Source organism: Leucopleurus acutus (assembly GCF_964270905.1).
Source record: "Leucopleurus acutus genome assembly, chromosome: 15".
Lineage (NCBI taxonomy): Eukaryota > Metazoa > Chordata > Mammalia > Artiodactyla > Delphinidae > Leucopleurus > Leucopleurus acutus.
The window spans coordinates 42,114,171-42,138,585 of NC_139157.1; positions in this window are offsets into that span (position 1 = coordinate 42,114,171).

Consider the following 24,415-nt stretch of genomic DNA (forward strand, 5'->3'; position numbering starts at 1 on the left):
TCAAAAGTAAGGTGACCATATGTACATGGGTTTATCTCTGGGCTTTCTATCCTGTTCCATTGATCTATATTTCTGTTTTTGTGCCAGTACCATACTGCCTTGATTACTGTAGCTTTGTAGTATAGTCTGAAGTCAGGGAGCCCGATTCCTCTAGCTCCATTTTTCTTTCTCAAGATTGCTTTGGCTATTCGGGGTCTTTTTTGTTTCCATACAAATTGTGAATTTTTTTGTTCTAGTTCTATGGAAAATGCCATTAGTAGTTTGATAGGGATTGCAATGAATCTGTAGATTGCTTTGGGTAGTAGAGTCATTTTCACAATGTTTATTCTTCCAATCCAAGAACATGGTATATCTCTCCATCTGTTTGTACCATCTTTAATTTCTTTCATCAGTGTCTTATAATTTTCTGCATACAGGTCCTTTGTCTCCTTAGGTAGGTTTATTCCTAGGTATTTTATTCTTTCTGTTGCAGTGGTAAATGGGAGTGTTTCCTTAATTTCTCTTTCAGATTTTTCATCTTTAGTGTATAGGAATGCCAGAGATTTCTGTGCGTTAATTTTTTTATCCTGCTACTTTACCAAATTCATTGATTAGCTCTAGTAATTTTCCGGTAGTATCTTCAGGATTCTCTATGTATAGTATCATGTCATCTGCAAGCAGTGACAGCTTTACTTCTTTTCTGATTTGGATTCCTTTTATTTCTTTTTCTCATCTGATTGCTATGGCTAAAACTTCCAAAAGTATGTTGAATAATAGTGGTGAGAGTGGACAACTTTGTCTTGTTCCTGATCTTAGAGGAAATGGTTTCACTTTTTCACCATTGAGAAAAATGTTGGCTGTGAGTTTGTCATGTATGGCCTTTATTATGTTGATGTAAGTTCCCCCTATGCCTACTTTCTGGAGGGTTTTATCATAAATGGGTGTTGAATTTTGACAGAAGCTTTTTCTGCATCTATTGAGATGATCAGATGTTTTTTCTCCTTCAATTTGTTAATATGGTTTATCACATTGATTGATTTGCATATATTGAAGAATCCTTGCATTCCTGGGATAAACCCCGCTTGATCACAGTGTACTATCCTTTTAATATGCTGTTGGATTCTGTTTGCTAGTATTTTGTTGAGAATTTTGCATCTATGTTCATGAGTGATATTGGCCTGTAGTTTTCTTTCTTTGTGACATCTTTGTCTGGTTTTGGTATCAGGGTGATGGTGGTCTCATAGAATGAGTTTGGGAGTGTTCCTCCCTCTGCTATATGTTGGAAGTGTTTGAGAAGGATAGGTTAGCTCTTCTGTAAATGCTTCATAGAATTTGCCTGTGAAGCCATCTGTTCCTGGGCTTTTGTTTGTTACAAGATTTTTAATCACAGTTTCAATTTCAGTGCTTGTGATTGGTCTGTTTATATTTTCTATTTCTTCCTGGTTCAGGCTTGGAAAGTTGTGCTTTAATAAAAATTTGTCCGTTTCTTCCAGGTTGTGCATTTTATTGGCATAGAGTTGCTTATAGTAATCTCTCATGATCCTATGTATTTCTGCAGTGTCAGTTGTTACTTCTCCTTTTTCATTTCTAATTCTATTGATTTGAGTCTTCTCCTTTTTTTTCTTGACGAGTCTGGCTAATGGTTTATCAATTTTGTTTATCTTCTCAAAGAACCAGCTTTTAGTTTTATTGATCTTTGCTCTCGGTTCCTTCATTTCTTTTTCATTTATTTCTGATCTGATCTTTATGATTCTTTCCTTTTGCTATCTTTGGGGATTTTTTGTTCTTCTTTCTCTAATTGCTTTAGGTGTAAGGTTCGGTTATTTATTTGAGATGTTCCTTGTTTCCTGAGGTAGGATTTTATTGCTATAAACTTCCTTCTTAGAACTGCTTTTGCTGCATCCCATAGGCTTTGGGTCATCATGTTTTCATTGTCATTTGTTTCTACGTATTTTTTGATTTCCTCTTTGATGTCTTCAGTGATCTCTTGGTTATTTACTAGTGTAATGTTTACCCTCCATGTGTTTGTATTTTTTACAGATTTTTTTTTCCTGTAATTGATATCTAGTCTCATAGCGCTGTGGTCGGAAAAGATACTTGATACGATTTCAATTTTCTTAAATTTACTAAGGCTTGATTTGTGACCCAAGATATGATCTATCCTGGAGAATGTTCCATGAGCACTTGAGAAAAATGTGTATTTTGTTGTTTTTGGATGGAATGTCCTATAAATATCAATTAAGTCCATCTTGTTTAATGTATCATTTAAAGCTTGTGTTTCCTTATTTATTTTCATTTTGGATGATCTGTCCATTGGTGAAAGTTGGGTGCATAAATATTTAGAATTGTTATACATTCTTCTTGGATTGATCCCTTGATCATTATGTAGGGTCCTTCTTTGTCTCTTGTAATAGTGTTTATTTTTAAATCTATTTTGTCTGATATGAAAATTGCTACTCCAGCTTTCTTTTGATTTCCATTTACATGGAATATCTTTTTCCATCCCCTCACTTTCAGTCTGTAGGTGTCCCTAGGTGTGAAGTGGGTCTCTTGTAGACAGCATATATACAGGTCTTGGTTTTGTATCCACTCAGCCAGTCTATGTCGTTTGGTTGGAGCATTTAATCCATTTACATTTAAGTTAGTTATCGATATGTATGTTGCTATTACCATTTTATTAATTGTTTTGGGTTTCTTATTGTAGGTCTTTTCCTTCTCTTATGTTTCCTGCCTAGAGAAGTTCCTTTCACATTTGCTGTAAAGCTGGGCTGGTGGTGCTGAATTCGCTTTGCTTTTGCTTGTCAGTAAAGGTTTTAATTTCTCTGTCGAATCTGAACAAGATCCTTGCTGGGTAGAGTAGTCTTGGCTGTAGTTTCTTCCCTTTCATCACTTTAAATATGTCCTGCCACTTCCTTCTGACTTGCAGAGTTTCTGCTGAAAGATCTGCTGTTAACCTTATGGGGATTCCCTTGTATGTTATTTGTTGTTTTTCCCTTGCTGCTTTCAATGTTTTCTTTGTATTTAATTTTTGATAGTTTGATTAATATGTGTCGTAGCATGTTTCTCCTTGGATTTATCCTGTATGGGATTCTCTGTGCTTCCTGGACTTGATTATTTCCTTTCCCATATTAGGGAAGTTTTCAACTATAATCTCTTCAAATATTTTCTCAGTCCCTTTCTTTTTCTCTTCTTCTTCTGGGACCCCTATAATTCGAATGTTGGTGCGTTTAATATTGTCCCAGAGGTCTCTGAGACTGTCCTCAATCCTTTTGATTCTTTTTTTTTTTTTATTCTGCTCTGCAATAGTTATTTCCACTATTTTATCTTCCAGGTCACTTATCCGTTCTTCTGCCTCAGTTATTCTGCTACTTATTCCTTTCAGAGAATTTTAAATTTCATTTATTGTGTTGTTCATCATTGTTTATTTGCTCTTTAGTTCTTCTAGGTCCTTGTTAAATGTTTCTTGCATTTTGTCTATTCTATTTCCAAGATTTTGGATCACCTTTACTGTGATTACCCTGAATTCTTTTCCAGGTAGACAGCCTATTTCCTCTTCATTTGTTTGGTCTGGTGGGTTTTTACCTTGCTCCTTCATCTGCTGTGTATTTCTCTGTCTTCTCATTTTGCTTAACTTACTGTGTTTGGGGTCTCCTTTTTACAGGCTACAGGTTCATAGTTCCCATTGTTTTTGGTGTCTGCCCCCAGTGGGTAAAGTTGGTTCAGTGGGTTGTGTAGGCTTCCTTCTGGAGTGGACTGGTGCCTGTGTTCTGGTTGATGAGGCTGGATCTTGTCTTTCTGGTGGGCAGGACTATGTCCAGTGGTGTGTTTTGGGGTGTCTGTGATCTTAGTATGATTTTAGGCAGCCTCTCTGTTAATGAGTGGGGTTGTATTCCTGTCTTGCTAGTTGTTTGGCATAGGGGGTCCAGCACTGTAGCTTGCTGGTCGTTGAGTGGAGCTGGGTCTTAGAGTTGAGATGGTGATCTCTGGGGGAGCTTTTGCTGTTTGTTATTACGTGGAGCTGGGAGGTCTCTGGTGGTCCAATGTCCTGAACTCAGCTCTCCCACCTCAGAGGCACAGGCCTGACACCCAGTCGGAGCACCAAGACCCTGTCAGCCACATGGCTTAGAAGAAAAGGGAGAAAGAAAGAAAGAAAAGAAAGAAAGAAAGAAAGAAAGAAAGAAAGAAAGAAAGAAAGAAAGAAAGAAAGAGGAAGGAAGGAAGGAAGAAAGAAAGAAAAGAAAAGAAAGTTATTAAAATAAAAAAATTATTAAAAATAAAAAAGTAAAGAAAAAAAGAAAGATAAAAGAGCAACCAATCAAAAAACAAATCCACCATTGATAACAAGTGCTAAAAACTATACTAAAAAAAAGACAGAACCCTAGGACAAATGGTAAAAGCAAAGCTATACAGAGAATATCACACAAAGAAGCACACACATACACACTCACAAAAAGAGAAAAAGGAAAAATATATATACATCTATATATAAAAAGATAAAAGGAAGGGAGCAACCAAATCAATAAACAAATCTACCAATGATAATAAGCTCTAAATACTAAACTAAGTTAAACATAAAAGCCGAAACCAGTCAGTCGCATACAACAAACCCCACATCTACAGTTGCTCCCAAAATCCACCGCCTCAATTTGGGATGATTCGTTGTGTGTTCAGGTATTCCACAGATGCAGGTACATCAAGTTGATTGTGGAGCTTTAATCCGCTGCTCCTGAGGCTGCTGGGAGAGATTTCCCTTTCTCTTTGTTCTCACAGCTGCCGAGGTTCAGCTTTGGATTTGGCCCCGCCTCTGCGTGTAGGTCGTCTGAGGGCGTCTGTTCTTCGCTCTTACGGGACGGGGTTAAAGGAGCAGCTGATGCGGAGGCTCTGGCTCACTCAGGCCGCGGGGAGGGAGGGGCACGGCGTGCGGGGCGGGCCTGCTGCGGCAGAGGCCGCCGGGACGTTGCACCAGCCTGAGGCGCACCGTGTGTTCTCCCAGGTAAGTTGTCCCTGGCTCCCGGGACCCTGGCAGTGGCGGGCTGCACAGGCTCCCGGGAGGGGTGGTGTGGACAGTGACCTGTGCTCGCACACAGGCTTCTTGGTGGCGGCAGCAGCAGCCTTAGCGTCTCATGCCCGTCTCTGGGGTCCGCGCTTTTAGCCGCAGCTCGCGCCCGTCTCTGGAGCTCCTTTAAGCAGCGCTCTTAATCCCCTCTCCTCGCGCACCAGGAAACAAAGAGGGAAGAAAAAGTCTCTTGCCTCTTCGGCAGGTCCAGACTTTTTCCCGGACTCCCTCCCGACTAGCTGTGGTGCACTAACCCCCTTCAGGCTGTGTTCACGCCGGCAACCCCAGTCCTCTCCCTGCGCTCCGACCGAAGCCCGAGCCTCAGCTCCCCGCCCCACCCGCCCCGGCGGGTGAGCAGACAAGCCTCTCGAGCTGGTGAGTGCCGGTCGGCCGTGTTCCTCCGTGCGGGAATCTTGCCGCTTTACCCTCCGCACCCCTGTTACTGTGCTCTCCTCCGCGGCTCCGAAGCTTTCCCCCTCCGCCGCCTGCAGTCTCCGCCCGCGAATGGGCTTCCTAGTGTTTGGAAACCTTTCCTCCTTCACAGCTCCCTCCCACTGGTGCGGGTCCCGTCCCTATTCTTTGTCTCTGTTTATTCTTTTTTCTTTTGCCCTACCCAGGTACGTGGGGAGTTTCTTGCCTTTTGGGAGGTCTGAGGTCTTCTGCCAGCGTTCAGTAGGTGTTCTGTAGGAGTTGTTCCAGATGTAGATGTATTTCTGATGTATTTGTGGGGAGGAAGGTGATCTCTACGTCTTACTCTTCTGCCATCTTGAAGGTCTCCTCCCGGAGATTATCCTCTTTTATAACCCTAGGTGTTTCCCTTTCCCTTCAGTTTCAACACACACACATACACACACACACACACACACACACACACACACACATCACAATGAACAAAGTTTTAATATTTTATCCTTTACACAGTTTGTTTAAATCTTAACACTTTGACAAAATTTGATAAACATTTGCATATGCTCTAAAATATCCAAAGTAAAAGCATTTCTTTTGTGACTCTTGGAGGCTAAGCCTGGACAGAAATCTCACATTTTCAGCGTGGTCTTAAGTGAAAAAGGAGTAGTTCGCCTTTCACGTGATCTGATCTGGGGGAGATCAGACCAATGCTCTGTACAGGCTTGTGATCCTGATGCATTTCCACCAAATGAGATGAATTTCTCTGAGTTGAAGCATCATTCCCGGTCAAAGTCTCCTGGCGGGGAGTAACCCCTTAGGAAGCTCATCATGGACCCCTCTCTGAATGAAAGCTTGCTAGTGGCTCTCCATCTTCTCAGATGGAGGCAAAGTTCTTTCCCGGGTGTGCCTGGGCTTTTGCTGCCCGCCCCCACAGCGGCTTGTCCTGTTCTCAGCAACTGGAGACAACCCTCTGAAGGGCACCCTTTCAAGCCCAGGTCAGCTCCTGGCACCTGTCTGTCCCTCCCTGCCAGCAGGGCCACTTCCTCTGCTGCCAGGAGATTAACTGCAACTCAGCAGAGCCCAGCGGCCACGGGGCACGGACGTTTGTGTCTTTACTCCTGCTGCCTGTGTTTGTTCCCTCTTCTTTTATGAGGTAGCATAGCAACTGGCACATCATACCTTCCACACACTCCGCCCACGATTTCCTCTTCATCCTGCTGTTAACAGTCGCCTTCCCCTACATGGCCCGGACTCCGTGGGTCCCAGGATGAGCCCTGCCCTCCCTGCCCCTGTGCATTTGTGCATGTTTCTTTTGCCTAAAATGCCCTTGTCTGTCTGCAAAACTCAAACTCAACCCTAAGGACTCAGCTCAAACACTATCTCTGGCCTTCCTGGGTGTAGTTGATTATGTCTGCTTCTGTGTTTTCATTAGCACCATGAACAAACTCTTAACAACATTTTTAGTATCCTAGGTTTTTGTTCTTATTTTTTGGTCTCCTTCTCTAGATTTAGTTACTAGAATAAGGACCGTAGTGATTTTTATACCCCCAGAACCTGTAATGGTGCCCGGTGCTTAATAAGTACATATGGGTCGACTCCATAAAATGTAATAGTTACTAACACTCTAGTGAGAAATGCTTTGTTACAGCCTTTATGGGTGACAACGAGCTATAATTAAGCTCTTTACTTCAAAATTAAAGTTGGAAAATACCCAACCCAGTATTTCCTCTAAACTCCACATTCCTGGGTCCAATCGTGTTTATTAATATCACTCTTAACTGTCTTTTAGGGTGTTCAAACAATACGCCCAAACGAAACAAATTTTATCCCTCAGTTACATCTTTCCGGTTTTGCCCATTTTAGTTAGTGGCAACTGCATTCTTTCAGTTGCTGAAGCCAAATATTCTGGAGTTGTCCCCGACTCATTGCTTCCTTCTACATTCACATCACTGCATTAGCTGATCCTGTTGGCTCTTCCTTGAAAACATCATTCATTCCACTCCTACGTTGGTACAAGCCACCATGCTCGCTCACCTTCATTGCAACAGCCTCCTAACTGGTTTTCATGCTTCACCGTCGCCCACATCCCACCCCTGCCTCATGGTCTATTTTCAACATGGTGACTAGAGGGGTCCTTCAAAATTGTGTCCTATCCCTTTTCTGCTCAAAACTCTCCAATGGCCCTTTTGTTCCCTGCTTTCCCCCCAGCACCTGAACAGGCAGGTAATAACTATTAGCCGATTGAATAAATTAATGTTCAAGCCTTAGTATAAAAACAGATGCCAAGACACTGCAATTTATTACTGTCTGATCACCTGGTAAAGTATATAATATGAATTTACTACATTTTGGATATAGTCATTTTTTTTTTTTTTTTTTTTGCGGTACCCGGGCCTCTCACTGTTGTGGCCTCTCCCGTCGCGGAGCACAGGCTCCGGACGCGCAGGCCCAGCGGCCATGGCTCACGGGCGCAGCCGCTCCACGGCATGTGGGATCTTCCCGGACCGGGTCGCAAACCCGTGTCCCCTGCATCGGCAGGCGGACTCTCAACCACTGCGCCACCAGGGAAGCCCTAGTCACGTTTTTAATATCACCAAAATGTTCCAGAAATATCTGGGTACCAAAGATGATCTCTTCCTGCCTACAAAAGAGCCATGTAGTTCTGGTCAGTCACATAGCTCTCAGGGAGTTGGTTTCTTCAGCTTTTAAAGAAGGGAATTGAATTCAAAGATTCTTTTTTTTTTTTGGCCGTGCTCCACAGCCTGCGGGATCTTAGTTCCCAACCAGGGATCAAACCCATGCCCCCTGCAGTGGAACCCTAGAGTCTTAACCACTGGACCTCCAGGAAAGTCCCTGAATTCAAAGATTTTCATAATCTCTTGCAATTTAAAATGCCTATGATTTTTGTGTAAACTTCAGCTCTTTCCCTTTCTCAAAACACAGACAGACTTGCTCTTCCTGGATAGTTCTTTATTTGATCTGGCTTTCAGATCAGGAGTTTGGTATCGACATGTCCACACTGCTATATTTAAAATAGATAACCAACAAGGACCTCCTGTATAGCACAGGGAACTCTGCTCAATACTCTGTAATAACCTAAATGGGAAAAGAATTTGAAAAAGAATAGATACCTGTATATGTATAACTAAATCATTTTCCTGTACACCTGAAACTAACACAACATTGTTAATCAACTATATTCCAATATAAAATAAAAAATTTTTAAATGTTATAGTTAACTTCACAGAAGAAACCTTCAGAGACGCTGGGAGAAGAATTCAGGCCTGGTGGGTGGGGCGGGAGAGTGGACCCAAATGAGATGGAACCAACTTCCTGGGCCAAATGGGGCAGAGGAGAGAGTGTGAGAGCCGGATTCTGAGGACAAACCTTGTCCCTGCCACTATGTTCTCTTTTCCTCTCTTGAGATCTGGGACAGGGGGCTTAGTGAAGTGTCCTTGACTTTGGAAAGTAATGACAAGGAATGAAATTTCAAGTGCAGCTCATTCACACTTGTTTGAGAGATTGTGTTTGTACCGAAAGCTGTTCTAACATCAAGTTGTCTGCAGTAATTTGTTCAGTGGTATATTTAGACAGGAAACTAATATAAGATGAAGTCATTGCTGTCGACTCTAACAGGTTTTTAAGTGATTGGGTGTAAAGGTGGTTCACCCAGCCTTTGGGTGTAAAATTCTGAAGACAAATCAAATTGGAAGTTTATTTAAAAACTTCACCTTTCAGTATTTTAAAATTAAATTGAATTCACTTTTCAAAATATTTATTGTGTAGGTTTCAGATGCAACTCCTTATAACCTGCAATTACTTGTGTGTGACTCAAATTCATCATTTGAGAATGGGAAAATTGCTGGCTTATGTAATTTTAAACTTTAATAATCTCAGCTCTCACTCGCAATCAGAAGATAGAAAATAGCATACAAAAGCAAGGCAGTTCAAGTTTCTCAGCTTCAGCCCGGCCACTAACCCTCATCACGAATTGTTCAGAACCATTTTCCAACTCATTGACGACACTCTCCAGTTTCTGCTGAGTAATTCTGCAAATTACTGCCATCACCCCTGCTCCAAGTCCCTCCAAACAATGTGCCTTCAATGAGTAAACATTCACCGCTTGCTTCTATCACGCCCAAACCCCAAGTTAATATAACTTGAGTGTGCACTTGAGCTTGTAAAGACCAGACCTAGAGAGAATGGCTTATAGACTGCTTATGTGGTTTTTTTTAAATTTATTTATTTTTTTTTTGCGGTACGCGGGCCTCTCACTGTTGTGACCTCAAGACCCAACACAGAAAAAATAAATTAATAAACTCCTACCCCCAAAATCTTCTTAAAAAAAAAAAAAGAAAAAAAAAGTCCTGATGCCAAACAGACTGACAGATATAGAGAGCAAACTGGTGGTTACCAGTGGGGAGAGGGAAGGGGAGGAGGGGCAGGAAGGGTAAGGGGATTAAGAGATATAAGCTACTATGTATAAAATAAATCAACCACAAGGATATATTGTACAACACAAGGAATATAGCCAATATTTTGTACTAACTATAAATGGAGTATAACCTTTAAAAATAGTGAATCAGGGGCTTCCCTGGTGGTGCAGTGGTTGAGAGTCCGCCTGCCGATGCAGGGGACACGGGTTCGTGCCCCAGTCTGGGAAGATCCCACATGCCGCGGAGCGGCTGGGCCCGTGAGCCATGGCCACTGAGCCTGCATGTCCGGAGCCTGTGCTCCGCAACGGGAGAGGCCACAACAGTGAGAGGCCCGTGTACCGCAAAAAAAAAAAATAGTGAATCACTATGTTGTACACCTGTAACTTATAAAATGTGCATCAACTGTATCTCGGTAATAATAATAATAATAATAAAAGACTGATGCCATTGGGTTTCTGAGAAGGCCTGAGGTTTCCGCCTGCCTAGAGTCCACTCAGAACCTCGGGGTCAGTTCATTCCACCCAGGCTTCTCATCCTTGTCACTCAGACGCAACCCCAATGCAAGCCCTCTGCTCACCCAGGCTTCATGCTCTGTCTCTCATTCCCTCCTTGCATGGCTGTCCCCACACTCAGCTCTTTCCATGGCTCCTCTTGCACCGGATGAATGGGTATCAGAGTCCTCTGATGATGGGGGTCAGGAGTCCCTCCATCTCCTCACAGAGCAATTCCTCCCACTTCCTTCATACTGATGCCTGACTACCTGAAGCAAGAGTCATAAACCTGTAGTCTTTTCAAGGGTCACGTGGAGGCTGCTCCTCTATCTTCATCTTCCCTGTTTCTGAGCTTGGGTCTGAAAATGGAATGAGGAAGAAGAGATCAGAAGTGAGAGGAGAGGTGGCATTCCAAATACTATTTGTGTTCTCCACTGTATGGGCCACTGTCATGGGGCTAAACCATTCACTTCTTGACCTCGTTACTCTCGGCTTCTAACGTCTTGGTCAGTCCTCCAGATCGACGGGAAGTTTTGGTTCCTGTGCGCATCATAACCTTAAGTCCCACCTTCATCCTGGGAGGCTCCACTCACAATGTGGGGACTCAGGGAACACAGGGTCTTATAGGCTTGATTCCTCCACTTCAGGGATCGTCACCCCCCCCCCCCCCGCATTTCCATCACCCTCAGCCATGCACACCCACTCCCATCGGTAAGAATCCCCCCTCCTCCGAGATCGTCAGCTCCTACATCTCACTCTCCTCCCGGGTCTCTCACTCCCTCAAGCCCACCTCACCTGCTTTGCAGCCTCATCGAGATCCTCACACGAGTCTGGAACCTCGGCCTCATCCTCACTTTATCTCTCAGTCTAATGAGTCTTTGTTCAGATTTATTCTTTACTTTCTATCCTCCCTTAATCTGTGCTCCAATCCTTGTCCGAAATCCACCCGCCTTCCACCTGAACTGTTTCAGTATCTCTGAAAGGACCTCCCCACTTCTAGTTTTTGCTTTGCACGTTCACTTTAACCTAATTCCCCGGGATGCCTTGAACACTCTGTCCTATGGCAGGAAAATCTACCTGTTCTCCCAGGTGACGGAGGGCACTCTCTATTGTACTGACAGCCCCCCATCCAGTCTCGCTGCAATTGTCCTGTTTTACATCAGTCTGCCTTTGACCTTCTTCTCCTCACTTTCATGGAGATCTAGGGCTGTCTGTCGTCTCTAGAACATCTTCATTTCCTAGGTTCAGGGGTACTTTAGAGGATAGTTCCAAGTTCTCTTATAATATTTGACGTCTTGAACTCTGACATTAAAATGGGACAAATTGACTTTGGCGATTACAGCTTTCAAACAAAGCCACAAAGTAGACAACCCAGGAACATGAAAAATAATTATGATACTAAAACCTCATAGTCATATATTACCTTTATTATTCACAAAGGGATCTCTGTCTATTATCCTATGTGATCCTTATAGCAATTCAGGAAGTAGCACTCTTTCCTTTTTATAGATGAAAAATGAAACACAGTGAAGTAAAGTGACTTTGTTTACATATCTGGTTTAGGAGCAGAAGCTTGGCATTTCAAAAGCCAAGCACAAGTTTCTTAAATCTAAATCTTATGCTTCCTTTTATACCTTGTTGGCTTAAAAATATATCTAAGTTTACTCCATAGGGGAAAAAGGCCAGCAAGACTTGAATTAAAGTCTAAGGCTTTGTGACCCAGAAAACACCCTGTTCTTGGAGGTAATAGTCTAGGGACATCATGATTTTCCCCTATTCTTGAACCATCCTAAAGTTCAAGCAAGGGCATGGTTATCAAAATACCAGCTCTAATTTTAGATGGGACAAGAGGGGGAACAGGCAGTGAGGTGAGGTTTAATCAAAAGTGCTATCACTTAGGGACGTTACTAAGTCAGTTATCAGGCTCCCAGTGGGTCTGGCACATCTGACCTCAGTATCTGGGGAGCACATGGTGTGGGATCCCAGCTTCTGGTCACCAGGTGGATGACTCCGAGCTACGGCTGCTGAAAGCCTGTTGGAAACAGAATTCCAAGACCCAGTAGGAGCCAAGAAATCCTTCCACACACTCTGTAAATAGCATGTGATAACTACTTATATCAAACCAGAACAGTACCTGGGTATTTTCCTGACCTATGAAGTGTGGGTACTCAGGGGACGGAATAAATGCCTTATCAAGAAAACATAACATTTATCCTGTTTTCAGAGCCTTTTTAAAGGTGTCTTTAGAAAGCAAGTTCACCTGTTTTCTTGTTTGTTTGTTTAATTTTTTTATGTTGGAGTATGGCTGATTTACAATGTTGTGTTAGTTTCAGGTACACAGCAAAGTGAATCAGTTTTATATATATATATATATATATATTTTTTTTTTTTTTTTTTCATATTCTCTCCCAATATAGGTTATTACAAGATGTTGAATAGAGTTCCTTGTGCTATACAGTAGGTCCTTGTTGATTATCTGTTTTACATACAGTAGTTCACTGTTTTTTTTGTTTTTGTTTTTGCGGTACGCGGGCCTCTCACTGTTGCGGCCTCTCCCGTTGCAGAGCACAGGCTCCGGACACGCAGGCTCAGCGGCCATGGCTCACGGGCCCAGCCGCTCCGCGGCATGTGGGATCTTCCCAGACCGGGGCACGAACCCGTGTCCCCTGCATCGGCAGGTGGACTCTCAACCACTGCGCCACCAGGGAAGCCCAGTTCACTGTTTTTAAGGTGAACTTTGTTACGAAAAGTCCAGGGTGGGAGTAAAAACAGTTGAACAACCTGATTGAGTACTTGGGCCTAGGTCTGAGCAACGGGATATACAATTATTCCCTTACGTCTGACCTCAGAGACCAAGTTGACTCCTGGCCAGAGCTGTAGGAATTGATACTTCAGGCACCTGAAGCCAGAGACCTAGTCAGTCAGAAGATTTCAGGTGGCTTCAACCACAGATTCATCGCTGACAGGAAATTGCACCACAACTGTACAGGAAAACCTCATTCCCAGCAAATAGGATCCCTGTTTTGGGTTGTCTTGAACATGCACTAGCCCTGGCAATGAGGACACAGAGTTGGAAAGTCCTGGGGTCTTCTCCAGCTCTGAGAAGGTTGAGAAGCCCAGGTCCAAGCTGGAGGATGCTATGAGAAATGGGACTGCCCTTCGGTCATCCTGGTGGCTTGTTTCGGCATGGGGCAGGTTCTAGGGCGTCACTGCCTTCTCTGGTTTCTGAGGACTCCTCTGGCTCTTGGGAAACTCAGTCTCTTCCCCAAAATGACTTCAGGGGGTGTGTTTTAGGGCTGCTGGGGGATGAGAGATGCCTGGAAAGACCAGAAGGGAATTGGACTCCACAGGTCTGGGGGGACTGGGATGCCTGTAATGCTGGTGCTGTCTCCCTGGCTGTTCCCTTTGGGGGGACCTGTACCTTAGTTATTGAGGGCCACAGTGCTTGGACCCTTCCCAGCACACAAGAAGGTGAATACTTTCAAGAATGCTTGAAGCCATCCAAAGGCCTAACTGGGTAGATTCTGGAAGACATTAGAGTGTTCCCTGCCTGAACGTTGGTGACCGGAGAGGTCTATTAGCATCAGGCTTACTTCCTCTTAGACCTTGACCAGGTAAAACTATTCCATCTTGATGGGAAATATGTTCCTAAAGGGCGCCCCCACCCCCCGACCCACACAAATGACACTGTCTTTAGCTCTCTGTCTAAAAAATGTGGTTATTAATAAGGGGGAAATCCATCCTCAGATTAAACCTTCCTCTTGGAAGCTCAAATATATGCATGATACATGAGTTGTTGCCCCATTTTCTCTGAGGGACAGCCTCCTACATCTCTCTGAGAGCCTGAAATAGCCATGGGCATGTGCCATTCTTTATCTGCTTAAGACCCTGGGCCAGGAAACGCAACACAAAACAGAACAGTGGCTTCTAGTTTTCTACTCTTTAAGGAAGCACATGGTGGAAAAGATTAAGTTGACCCAAGGGCACAGTGGCTTCCCTCTGCCCTGGTGGTATGGACCATAGAGCCCTCTTACTCCAAGTGCCAAGGGACAATGGAGCAGGGCTTCTATGGGGCCTGGGGGATAGGAGCCTCCCTCGGAGCTTTCTGGCTTATTGTACTTTATACTATAAGCAATTATTTATGTACACACTTATGGATGACCTCTAGATATTTGACTGCCTATTAGGTTCTCAGTGCGGTCTGAGGGAATTAAAAGTGGATTTTAAAAAGTATAATCACTTTAAAAAACTATTTGGAAGTTTCTTAAAAAGTTAAGTTCACTGGGCTTCCCTGGGTGGCGCAGTGGTTGAGAGTCCGCCTGCCAATGCAGGGGACACGGGTTCGTGCCCCGGTCCGGGAAGATCCCACATGCCGCGGAGCGGCTGGGCCCGTGAGCCATGGCCGCTGAGCCTGCGCGTCCGGAGCCTGTGCTCCGCAACGGGAGAGGCCACAACAGTGAGAAGCCCGCGTACCGCAAAAAAAAAAAAAAAAAAAAAAAAGTTAAGTTCACATCTATCCTATTACCCAACAATTCTTCCCCTAGGTATTTATCCAAGAAAAATGAACACTTATGTCCACTTAAATCCTTGTATAGGAATGTTCTTAGCAGCTTTATTTATAATAGACAAAACCTGGAAACAGCCCAGATGTCCTCCCAGAGAAAAATGGATAAGCAAACAGTGGTGCATTCATGCCATGGAATACAGCTTAGCAACAAAAAGAGATGAACTACTCTTACAGGCAAAAACCTAGACAAATCCCCCCAAGTATTATGCTGAGTAAAGGAGAAAATATTATGTTGTGTGTGCATGCTGCATGCACAAAAAGAGTGCAGAGGTCCATTTAAATGAAATTCTAGGCAAAATGAACTCATGATAATAAGAATCAGGTCAGCCGTTGTTTGTGGTGGGAGTGAGAGGTGACCGGGAAAGGGCACAGAGGAACTCTCTAGGGTGCTAGAAATGTTCTGTGTCTCCATATGGATTAGTTAAAGCTGTTTCAGTGGTACACTTAAGATCTGAGCGTTTCAGATCTTATAGCATTTCAGATTTATATAAATAAAAAGAAAATGTGGATTTAAAGATTACAGGAATATTACTCCCAGGTATTGCTCAAAATTGGCTTTCTCTTTCCCTTTGTTTTTCAGTTTCTATGACTTATCTTCAAGCTCACTGATTCTTTGCTCAGTTATTTCCACTCTATTGATGAGCCCATAGAAGGCATTTTTCATTTTTGTTACATCAGGTTTCTTTTTATTTTCCTTGTGGCAAAATATAACATAAAATTTACCATTTTAACCATTTTTAAGTGTGCATTACAGTGGCATTAGTATATTCATAATGTTGTACAACCATCACTACTATACATTTCCAGAATTTTTCGTTTTTGCAACGGAAACTTTGTACCCATTAAATAATAACTCTTCATACCCCCTCCTCCCCAGCCCCTGGTAAACTCTGACCAATTTTCTATCTCTATGAATTTGCCTATTCCAGGTACCTCATGTAAGTAGAATCATACAATTTTTGTCCTTTTGTGCCTGAGTAACTTTGGATTCCGTCCTGGGTATTGTGAATGTCATATTGTGCAGACTCTGGATTCTATCATAGTCTTCTAAAGAATGTTAACAATTTTGTTTTAACTGCTAATTAAGTATATTGGCCTTAAACTTCAAACTCTGACAGTTGGCTGCCACTCAAATCTCCATTCAGTCCTTTTATCTTTAGCTGGTTTGCTTGCAGGCTGTCCTACCCATGCATCCTGGTTCAGGGAGATGTGGACAAAAGTCTGTACACAGAATTTGTGGCTCTTCCCCTCTGGGTCTCTACTTTCTCTCATTATCTCCCTTCACATTTTAGTGGCAGTGATTGCCCTGAACTCTGTCCTCTGTACAGTGGTCCCCAGCCCCCAGGATCTAATGCCTAATGACCTGAGGTGGAGCTGATGTAATAATAATAGAAATAAAATGCACAATAAATGTAATGCGTTGCAATTATCCCAAACCATCCCTCCACCCGCCCTCGTCCGTGGAAAAATTGTCTTCCACGAAACCGGTCCCCACTGCCAAAAATGTTGGGGACTGCTCCCTTCGAGGTCAAGAAAGGCCTCATTTAGTCTGAGACCTGAAGGATTAACAAGTATCTAAGGACTCCAGAGAACAGCATTCCTGGAGGTAGGATCAGCATATACATGAGTCCTGAGGAAGGAATAAGCTTGATGTACTCAAGGAACCAAACGGGGGCCAGTGTGGATCTCGTATAATGAGTAAAAATGAGAAAGGCAGAAAGCTGAGCGAGAGCCAGACTGGAGGTCTGCATCTATAGGCCATTTAGTGGGTGTTTGTTACACATGAGATTATCAATTTTAAGTGTGTTAAAAAATTGTCACAAGTGTTTTAAGAATTTTACATTAATAATTTTTGCAATGGGTGACATAGTATACTGACTTTCATCTAAGATTTCTGTATCTGGCTCGGTGAGAGATTGTCTAAGCTGGGGTTTCCATATATAGCTAGTTTCTTTTCTTATACTCTATTTTTGCTTAATTAAAAAATCTCAGCTTGTCATCAGGAACGGCAGCAAGGGTTTGATGGCTCAGATAGATGCTTTTGGATATTCCAGTGGAACATAGGCAGAGAGATTATAGGATGATTGCCCAATAAAGATCACTTTTAAAGTTCCATTAGACTAAGTCAACAAACCTTTCAAGGCTTTAGGGCTTTGTCTATAGCCAATGCTATTCTGACAACTGGCCTTTCTTTCTTGTTGCAGATAATTCCCAGTTGTTAATAAGCAACTATTCAAAGTTCAGATTTTGTTACGTCTACTGTTCAAATTTACACAGATATACACCAGGCAGAAACTTTCACAACTTTTACTTTGCAAGCTGCCTGAAATGCTTATAAAGACATGGAGTGTGGAATACCCAGAGACAGTGCCCCTGGGCACCAGCCATCCATTCCTTTGGCACGAGTGGGGCTCACCAGCCACGTCTGGGCCTCAGCAGGCATTCACCTCCCCTTCCACTTCTTCTCACACAGATAGTTCCTGAATTCCACAGGAGGTGTCTCACTTTTGCTCCAGCAGCTGACTCTTGTGGCTGCCTCACATTACCCTTGATTTTTCTTCTCTCACGCTAGAGTCTAGCTTATTATTGTTGAGTCTATTTAAAAAAAAAAAATTTCCTGAGTAAATAGTATTAGTACTAAAATTATTTCGTTAAAGGGAGTGAATTTGATTTGAAGATTCAAATCAAATTGCTGAATTTCTTTAACAAAGTTTTTGCAAATTTTCACTCACTGAAGGTATATAAATCTCCGTTTCATTCATTAACAAATATTTTGCCAATTTAACAGAAGAAAATGGCATTCATTTTGCTGTATTAATTTTCCGTTCTTTATGTTTTAGTAAGGTTAATCTTTTTTCGTATATTTTTGTACATGTATATATTTTTTCTTGTCCTTTGCCAGTTTTCTCTTCAGTTATTGCTTGATTTATCAGAACTATTTCTGCTGAAAATATCAATGAGCCATCACATGAGTTACGAATGTTTTCTTTTTTTGCTATTGTCTTTAATATTTGTTTATGGCATTTTGGGTGTTTAAAAACATTTATATAGTAAACTGTATTACTCCTTTCCCTTATGGCTATTTGGTTTTGTTTATAAAGGAAAATTCCGCTTTTTTCCCCTAATTTTTAATGTCATATTTGTCTTTAAATTTTTTCATGTAGGGAATAGATTTGTTTTATAGTGAAATGTTTTATAGTTCTTTTCATACAGGACCTGTACATGTGTAATTAAGGTGCATTTCTAGTATTTTTTAGTTACAGTTATTGTGAATGGAGTCTTTTTTCCATGTATATATTTCATTTTTACCATTATAAAGGAAAGCTATTTTTTTATATTTAGCTGTTTTACTGAACTCTTTACTTAGTTGAAATAGTTATTTGCTGATCTTCTTAGATATAATAATTATCTACCGATATAATTTACAACCATTGTGATGTCATATCCTTATATCTAATAATTGTACCTTTTATAACCGTTTCCTCTTATTTGTGTGGACTAAAGCTTCCAGAACAGGTTAAAATAAACATGATGAGAATGGGCATCCTTATCTTGTTTCTGCTTTTTAATGCCATGTCTCTGATGTTACACTGTCATTTAAAATGTTGGCTGTTCATGTGTTTTTATGATGTTAAGATAGTATTTTTATTGCTACTTACGAGTTCTTTCAAAAATCAGGAATGGATGTTGGTGTCCTTCTAAAGATTTAATTTAGAATGCCTAAGATAAATTAATCAAAACAACTATGTTTTATCATATTTCACTTATTGAAATAATATATTAATACATTTCTTAAACACTTATCCTTTCTGGGATCAAGACTACTTGATTTTAGATTGTTAGCCCTTGAATATATATTTGAACTTGTTTTCCTAGTGGTTTGTTAAAAAAATTTTTACACCTAGTTTAAAAATGTGAAGGATCATACACTAAAAAAGAAAACTCTACATCAATCCCAGGTTTTAAAATTCAGGATATGCTAGTTTTATAATATGCTCTCGGTAGGTTTTCATCATTTTGTTTACCCTCTACAGATACAGCATGGGAGTTGATGACTCTGAAAGTTTGAAAGAAGTTGCCTATAAACTGTGCTCCACAGCACGGAGCCTTTGAGGAGAAATTCCTTGAGTGCCTTTTCTCTCTTTCTTTGTCATTGGCCAGTTCAAGTTTCCTATTTACTGAATCAATATTGGGTAACTTATATTTTCCATGAAATACTGTTTCATCAAAATATTAAAACGTTTAGCATTAGATCGTGCATAGTGTGTACCTATAATTGCAAAATACCCACACTTGTTGTTGCACTGTCATTAACCTTCTTAATTTTGTTCATGTGCTTTCTCTTTTGTAAGCCAAAGGGTTCACTGTATACCTCTCTATCTTGTTACTTAAAATTCAAGTCATATTTATATATCAACTATATTATTTCTGACTTTACTCTTTATTGATATATGCTATTATCTTTATCTTTCTACCCTAGCAGAATTAGTGTCCCACCTCCTCCCCCCTCCCCAGGCCATAACTCTTCATTTTAGAAATTTCCTAGGATATTGTGGCCTGTGAAATTTCCTTTTCTGGTTAAAAAAAATCCTGGTAGTATTTTCACTGTTATCACTTTAAATATGTGGATGCCAAGAGCAGGGCATGATTTTCATTTGCCCAAGCCTTCCTTTGGGTTTTTCAGGAGTGTTTTAAATTTTCCTTCTTGAAGATTTTATACATAACCTTTAAATTTATTCCTTTTAGCTTTAAAAAAAATTCCATTATCTCTTTTGTTGCTACTGTAAATGAAGGTTTTTTCCCCTGTGATAGCTCCTAATCAGTTTTCTTGTGTATGTCAAAACCGTTGATTTATTAGTCTTCTATCTGGTCATATTAGTGAATTCCCTTGTTAATAGCAAGTTGATACTTCTCTTGGGTTTTTTGGAGATATAATCACATCATCAGCAAATGCTGATTCCACTTTTTATATCTATCTATCTTTCATCTATCTATCCATCCATCCATCTACCTATCCATCTATATATCTATCATCTATATTTATACCTAATTCTATTAGACCTCAACTTCCAAAACAGTGTCAAGTAGCAGTGGTGACAGTAGAGTTAATTTCCTCATTCTTTTTTTTTTTTTTTTTTTTTGCGGTACACGGGCCTCTCACTGTTGTGGCCTCTCCCGTTGCGGAGCACAGGCTCCGGACGCGCAGGCTCAGCGGCCATGGCTCACAGGCCCAGACGCTCCGCGGCATGTGGGATCTTCCCGGACCTGGGCACGAACCCGTGTCCCTGCATCGGCAGGCGGACTCTCAAGCACTGCGCCACCAGGGAAGCCCAATTTCCTCATTCTTGATGATAATGCAAATACTTCTAGTGTTTTCCTATTTAGCTTAATGACGGCTTGTGGGTTGAGGAAGCTATATTTTAATTCATGGGCATTTTCATGGGATGGTGGGAGGTGATTCAGTTATACTTCATTCGCTGCTAGTTTAATCCAGAAACCTGATGAATTTAAATGTATACAAGGACTTTTTCCTTGATTTATAGACCTGCCTGATTTCTGAGCACAATTTTGAAAAACATGTTTTTCAGAGGAAAAAAAAAGGACATAAATGAAGCAGATGTTCATGAAATACAAAGTACTAGGCAGAGGAAGAAGCTTTTTGTTTTACCTGGTGTAAAGAATGTCTCATCGAATGTAGCCAGGTGAATAATGACTCAGGCTAATGGAGAAGTTAAATAACTTCTGTTTTAAGCTGCTTATTTAACAGCCGTGTACAAACCACATCGACTGATCCATTTGGGGCAGGCTATTAGGAAAATGATTGTTAATGACACGTGTGTTATTTGAATTCAGAATTCATGCTGTAATCATAAATCAATTCAAACCCAGCAGATACCTTGCTATATTTATCCTAATGAAGTTTGATCTTGTTATGGACCAAGTGTTTTTCAAGAAACGTAAAGCAGAAAGTATACTTTAGAGTGTTGTGGATACACATGTCATATTGCAACTGGCCATTGCCTTTTGAATAGTCCTTCTATGTTTGGAGACATTCCACTTGAGTCCCGCTTCCGTAACAGAGGAATCAGAACGCTGTTTCTCTGCCTTTCTTGAACTAGGGCAGTGGCATGTGACCCAGCCTCTGCCAACGAACCTACCACACGAGCCGTCCTGTTAGAGCAGCTGACGTGTGGAATTGCTTCCCCTCAAGGCTGGCTGAGTGGGATGAATAAGCAGCAGCTTTTAGGGGCATCAGTGGCAGTGATTCTAACAGTGAGGTCCTTCACCCAGGACTGTGCCTGCAATCCATCCACAGTTCCCGGAGTTCTTTAGGAATTCTGGAACGTTACCTGATATCCTCTAAGAAATTGCTTCTCTGCTCAAGCTAGCTAAGGTGGACTCTGTGCTTTGTAGCCAAGAACCCTTGTCAGCAGCAGCTGGCCCAGAAGGGAAAAGACCACTGAGATTACAGTCCATCAAAAGCATAGTGGGGGGCTTCCCTGGTGGCGCAGTGGTTGAGAGTCCGCCTGCCGGTGCAGGGGACACGGGTTCGTGCCCCGGTCTGGGAAGATCCCACATGCCGCAGAGCAGCTAGCCCCGTGAGCCATGGCCGCTGAGCCTGCGCGTCTGGAGCCTGTGCTCCGCAATGGGAGAGGCCACAACAGTGAGAGGCCCGCATAATGCAAGAAAAAAATAAAAAAGCATAGTGGGAAGCTGAATTTCAAACCCTGAATATTTTTGCTCGTTAGGTAGAAACTCTAGGAGCATGTCTGAACAAGTTAAAAAAAGGAAACCTAAGTTGGCCAGCTCTACCTTTGTCGGAACATGGTCGATGTATAATTTTGTATGATGTCAAACAGTAAGTTTAGTTGATTTGTTTACGGTCATTAAATCTGCCCTTGGTTTGGTACCCAGGCAATAAGCTTGTAACTTAGAGCACACTGTAGATTCCTAATTCATTTTGAATCAGGGCCAGAATAAATTTATAAATGCAGATAAACAAAACTCATGTACTTATAACTTGCCAAGTAAATATGCTAGTCTGCCGGTTCTTGAAATTTAGTGTCTGGGATGTGCCTTTTATGCTTCTTCATCTTGGATGGTGACTGGAGAGAAACACGTGACCACATTTCTGATACAGCGTATAGTTTCCAAATGTAACCCTCTCAGCATCTCCCTGTGGTTAGACTTCTTCCTTTACTTCCTTACATTAAACAGGATACACCCATGGCTTTTCCAACTTACTTAGTGACATTTTGACATGAGAACAGAGAGCAGATCAACTAGGATTAGAATTCCTAAAGGCCTCCTACTTTGTTGGAAAAGAAAAATCTTCTCTGTGGTAGAATTTGTTACATAAAATGCTGTCTGTAAAGTGGAAGATATAACTAACCAAACTGCCTCTAACCTGGAAGAGGGTAGCATGCATATCACTCAGGTGGGGTGGGCTTGTAGGGGAAAGGGATCAGGCCTTTTTCCAATAAGCAAGTATTGGCTCTGTTTGGACCAGATCAAGAGTAGTTCCATTGAAGCTTAGCAAGATTGAGGAATATGGCCAAGCTGACAGCCTAGCAGGTGGCAGAAGCAGGTGTCAAACCTAAGTCTGGCTGACTGCAGAGCCTGTGCTCTTTTCTGAGCACCCTCTCTCCCCCCCTCCACCTCTCCCCCCAAACCTCCACCCCTAGGTCTCTGCCTCGTGCTGGCCTGGACGTGGCACTGCCTTTGCAAGGCCATTGTCTATTCATTCTACCCGTGGCATGCTCGCTGGGGGCAGATACAGCTCTCTGTCCGCTGAATAGGAACTTGACTCTTAACACCTTTAAGGTTTTCTCTGAATTTCCAGGAAACAGATTTCTGTAGGATGGAGGCGTTCCCAGGACAAGCTTCTTAGAGAAATACATCCTCCGGGTTTTGAATAACCACAAATGACAAATTAAATTCTCTAATTCAACTTCTTTCTCAAATTTCTACTGCAGACCACTCCCTCATAATTTTCTGAACGTTAGGGAAATGAAAAGGTGGCAATTCCAGCATCAAGGAAGGCAAGCTCTAAAGGCACAGCAAACGTTTTTTTTTCCTTTTTAGTTAAATGCATTCTTTCCCCTTCTTTCCAGTTTTTTATTTTAACCTCCACAGTTATAAACAGGCAGAGATGTTGTAAAATTTTGACAAGAAACAGCACAGTTTCAAACGCATTGGCCTCTGAAGGCTAAAGGACTCCAAATTAAATCAACTACCTTTTAAATTACTTAATCAAATCATAGCTTAACGAGAACATGGCTATTAACCAGAACGGGGTCTGTGTATCTGGGTGAATCAGAGCCATTTTATCTTTTTTTTCCCACAAGCTTTTGAGCTTAGGGGTTGAGCTGTGCAACCTTTCCTTCCACGAGGATTTTCACCCCCAGTAGATTTCAGGAGAGGCTGCCACCCCCTCTGAGGTCACCCAGGACCTGTCTGTAGCCCTGACGACAGGATGTCACTCTAAGTCTTCACAGCTTTAGACAGAGGCCGTTTCCACTGGCATTTCCATCTAACTCTGCCCTTTGATGTCTGTGCTTTGCTGTTTACCGTCTGCTTCCCTGGATAGCCTGCGCCCCTTGTCTCAGAAGTTTCAGTCAGCACACCCCCCAGACGCAAACAGGCCCAGCTCCTGTCAATTCTGCCTTCACATCTGTCACCTCCTCTGCTCCTCTGTCACCACCTTGGTTCAGGCCTTTGTCGCTTCCCGCCTGGATGACCTCAGAGCCTTGAAATGGTCTACCTCCTTCCTCTCTCACCCCTGTTCCTCACGGCTGCCAGGATGCTCCTTCAGTCCAGACCCCTGCTGGCATGCCTTTCACCGCTTTTTATAACTTTCAGGATGAGGTGCAAACTCCTTACCATGCCCCCCCCACCCCCGGAAAAAAATTTAAAAGCTCTTTCCTTGTTCTGGCGCCTGTGTTCTCATCCGAGCGCCATCCCTCGCACCTTCCTCACCCTGACTCCCCCTCCAGCCCTGTCCTCAAATTCCCTCTCATTTCCAGCCCCTCCTCCCTCCCCTCCGCCGGCCAACACATAGGCTTCAGCATCAGGCTTGGGAAGCCTTCCCGAGCTGCATCGCTCTGCGCGCGGTGCCCCTCCCACGTGCCCCGCTCCGCTCAGACGCCGTCACTGGGTTTGGCGTCACACACTTATCTACTGCTTTGCCGGACTATGAAGAACCAGGGGGCAGTGTCTTACTCACCCTTGAATCCCAGAGGATGCCGAAGGCCTAGCACAGAGCAGGTATTGAATACATGTTTGGATGCTTGCTGACCAAGCGTCTCGCGCCTCCTCTTGCTCCGAGGATTCCTCCCATCTTGGACTCTGCTCCCCGGCTCTTCAGTCCATACATCCAGCACCCTGGCAAAGGCCTTTACTCCCTGCTCTCATGGACAAGTATAAAGCGAGGACTTAAATCTCCCCCCTCGAGGCCTTTTCCTTTCCCCTTGCTTTG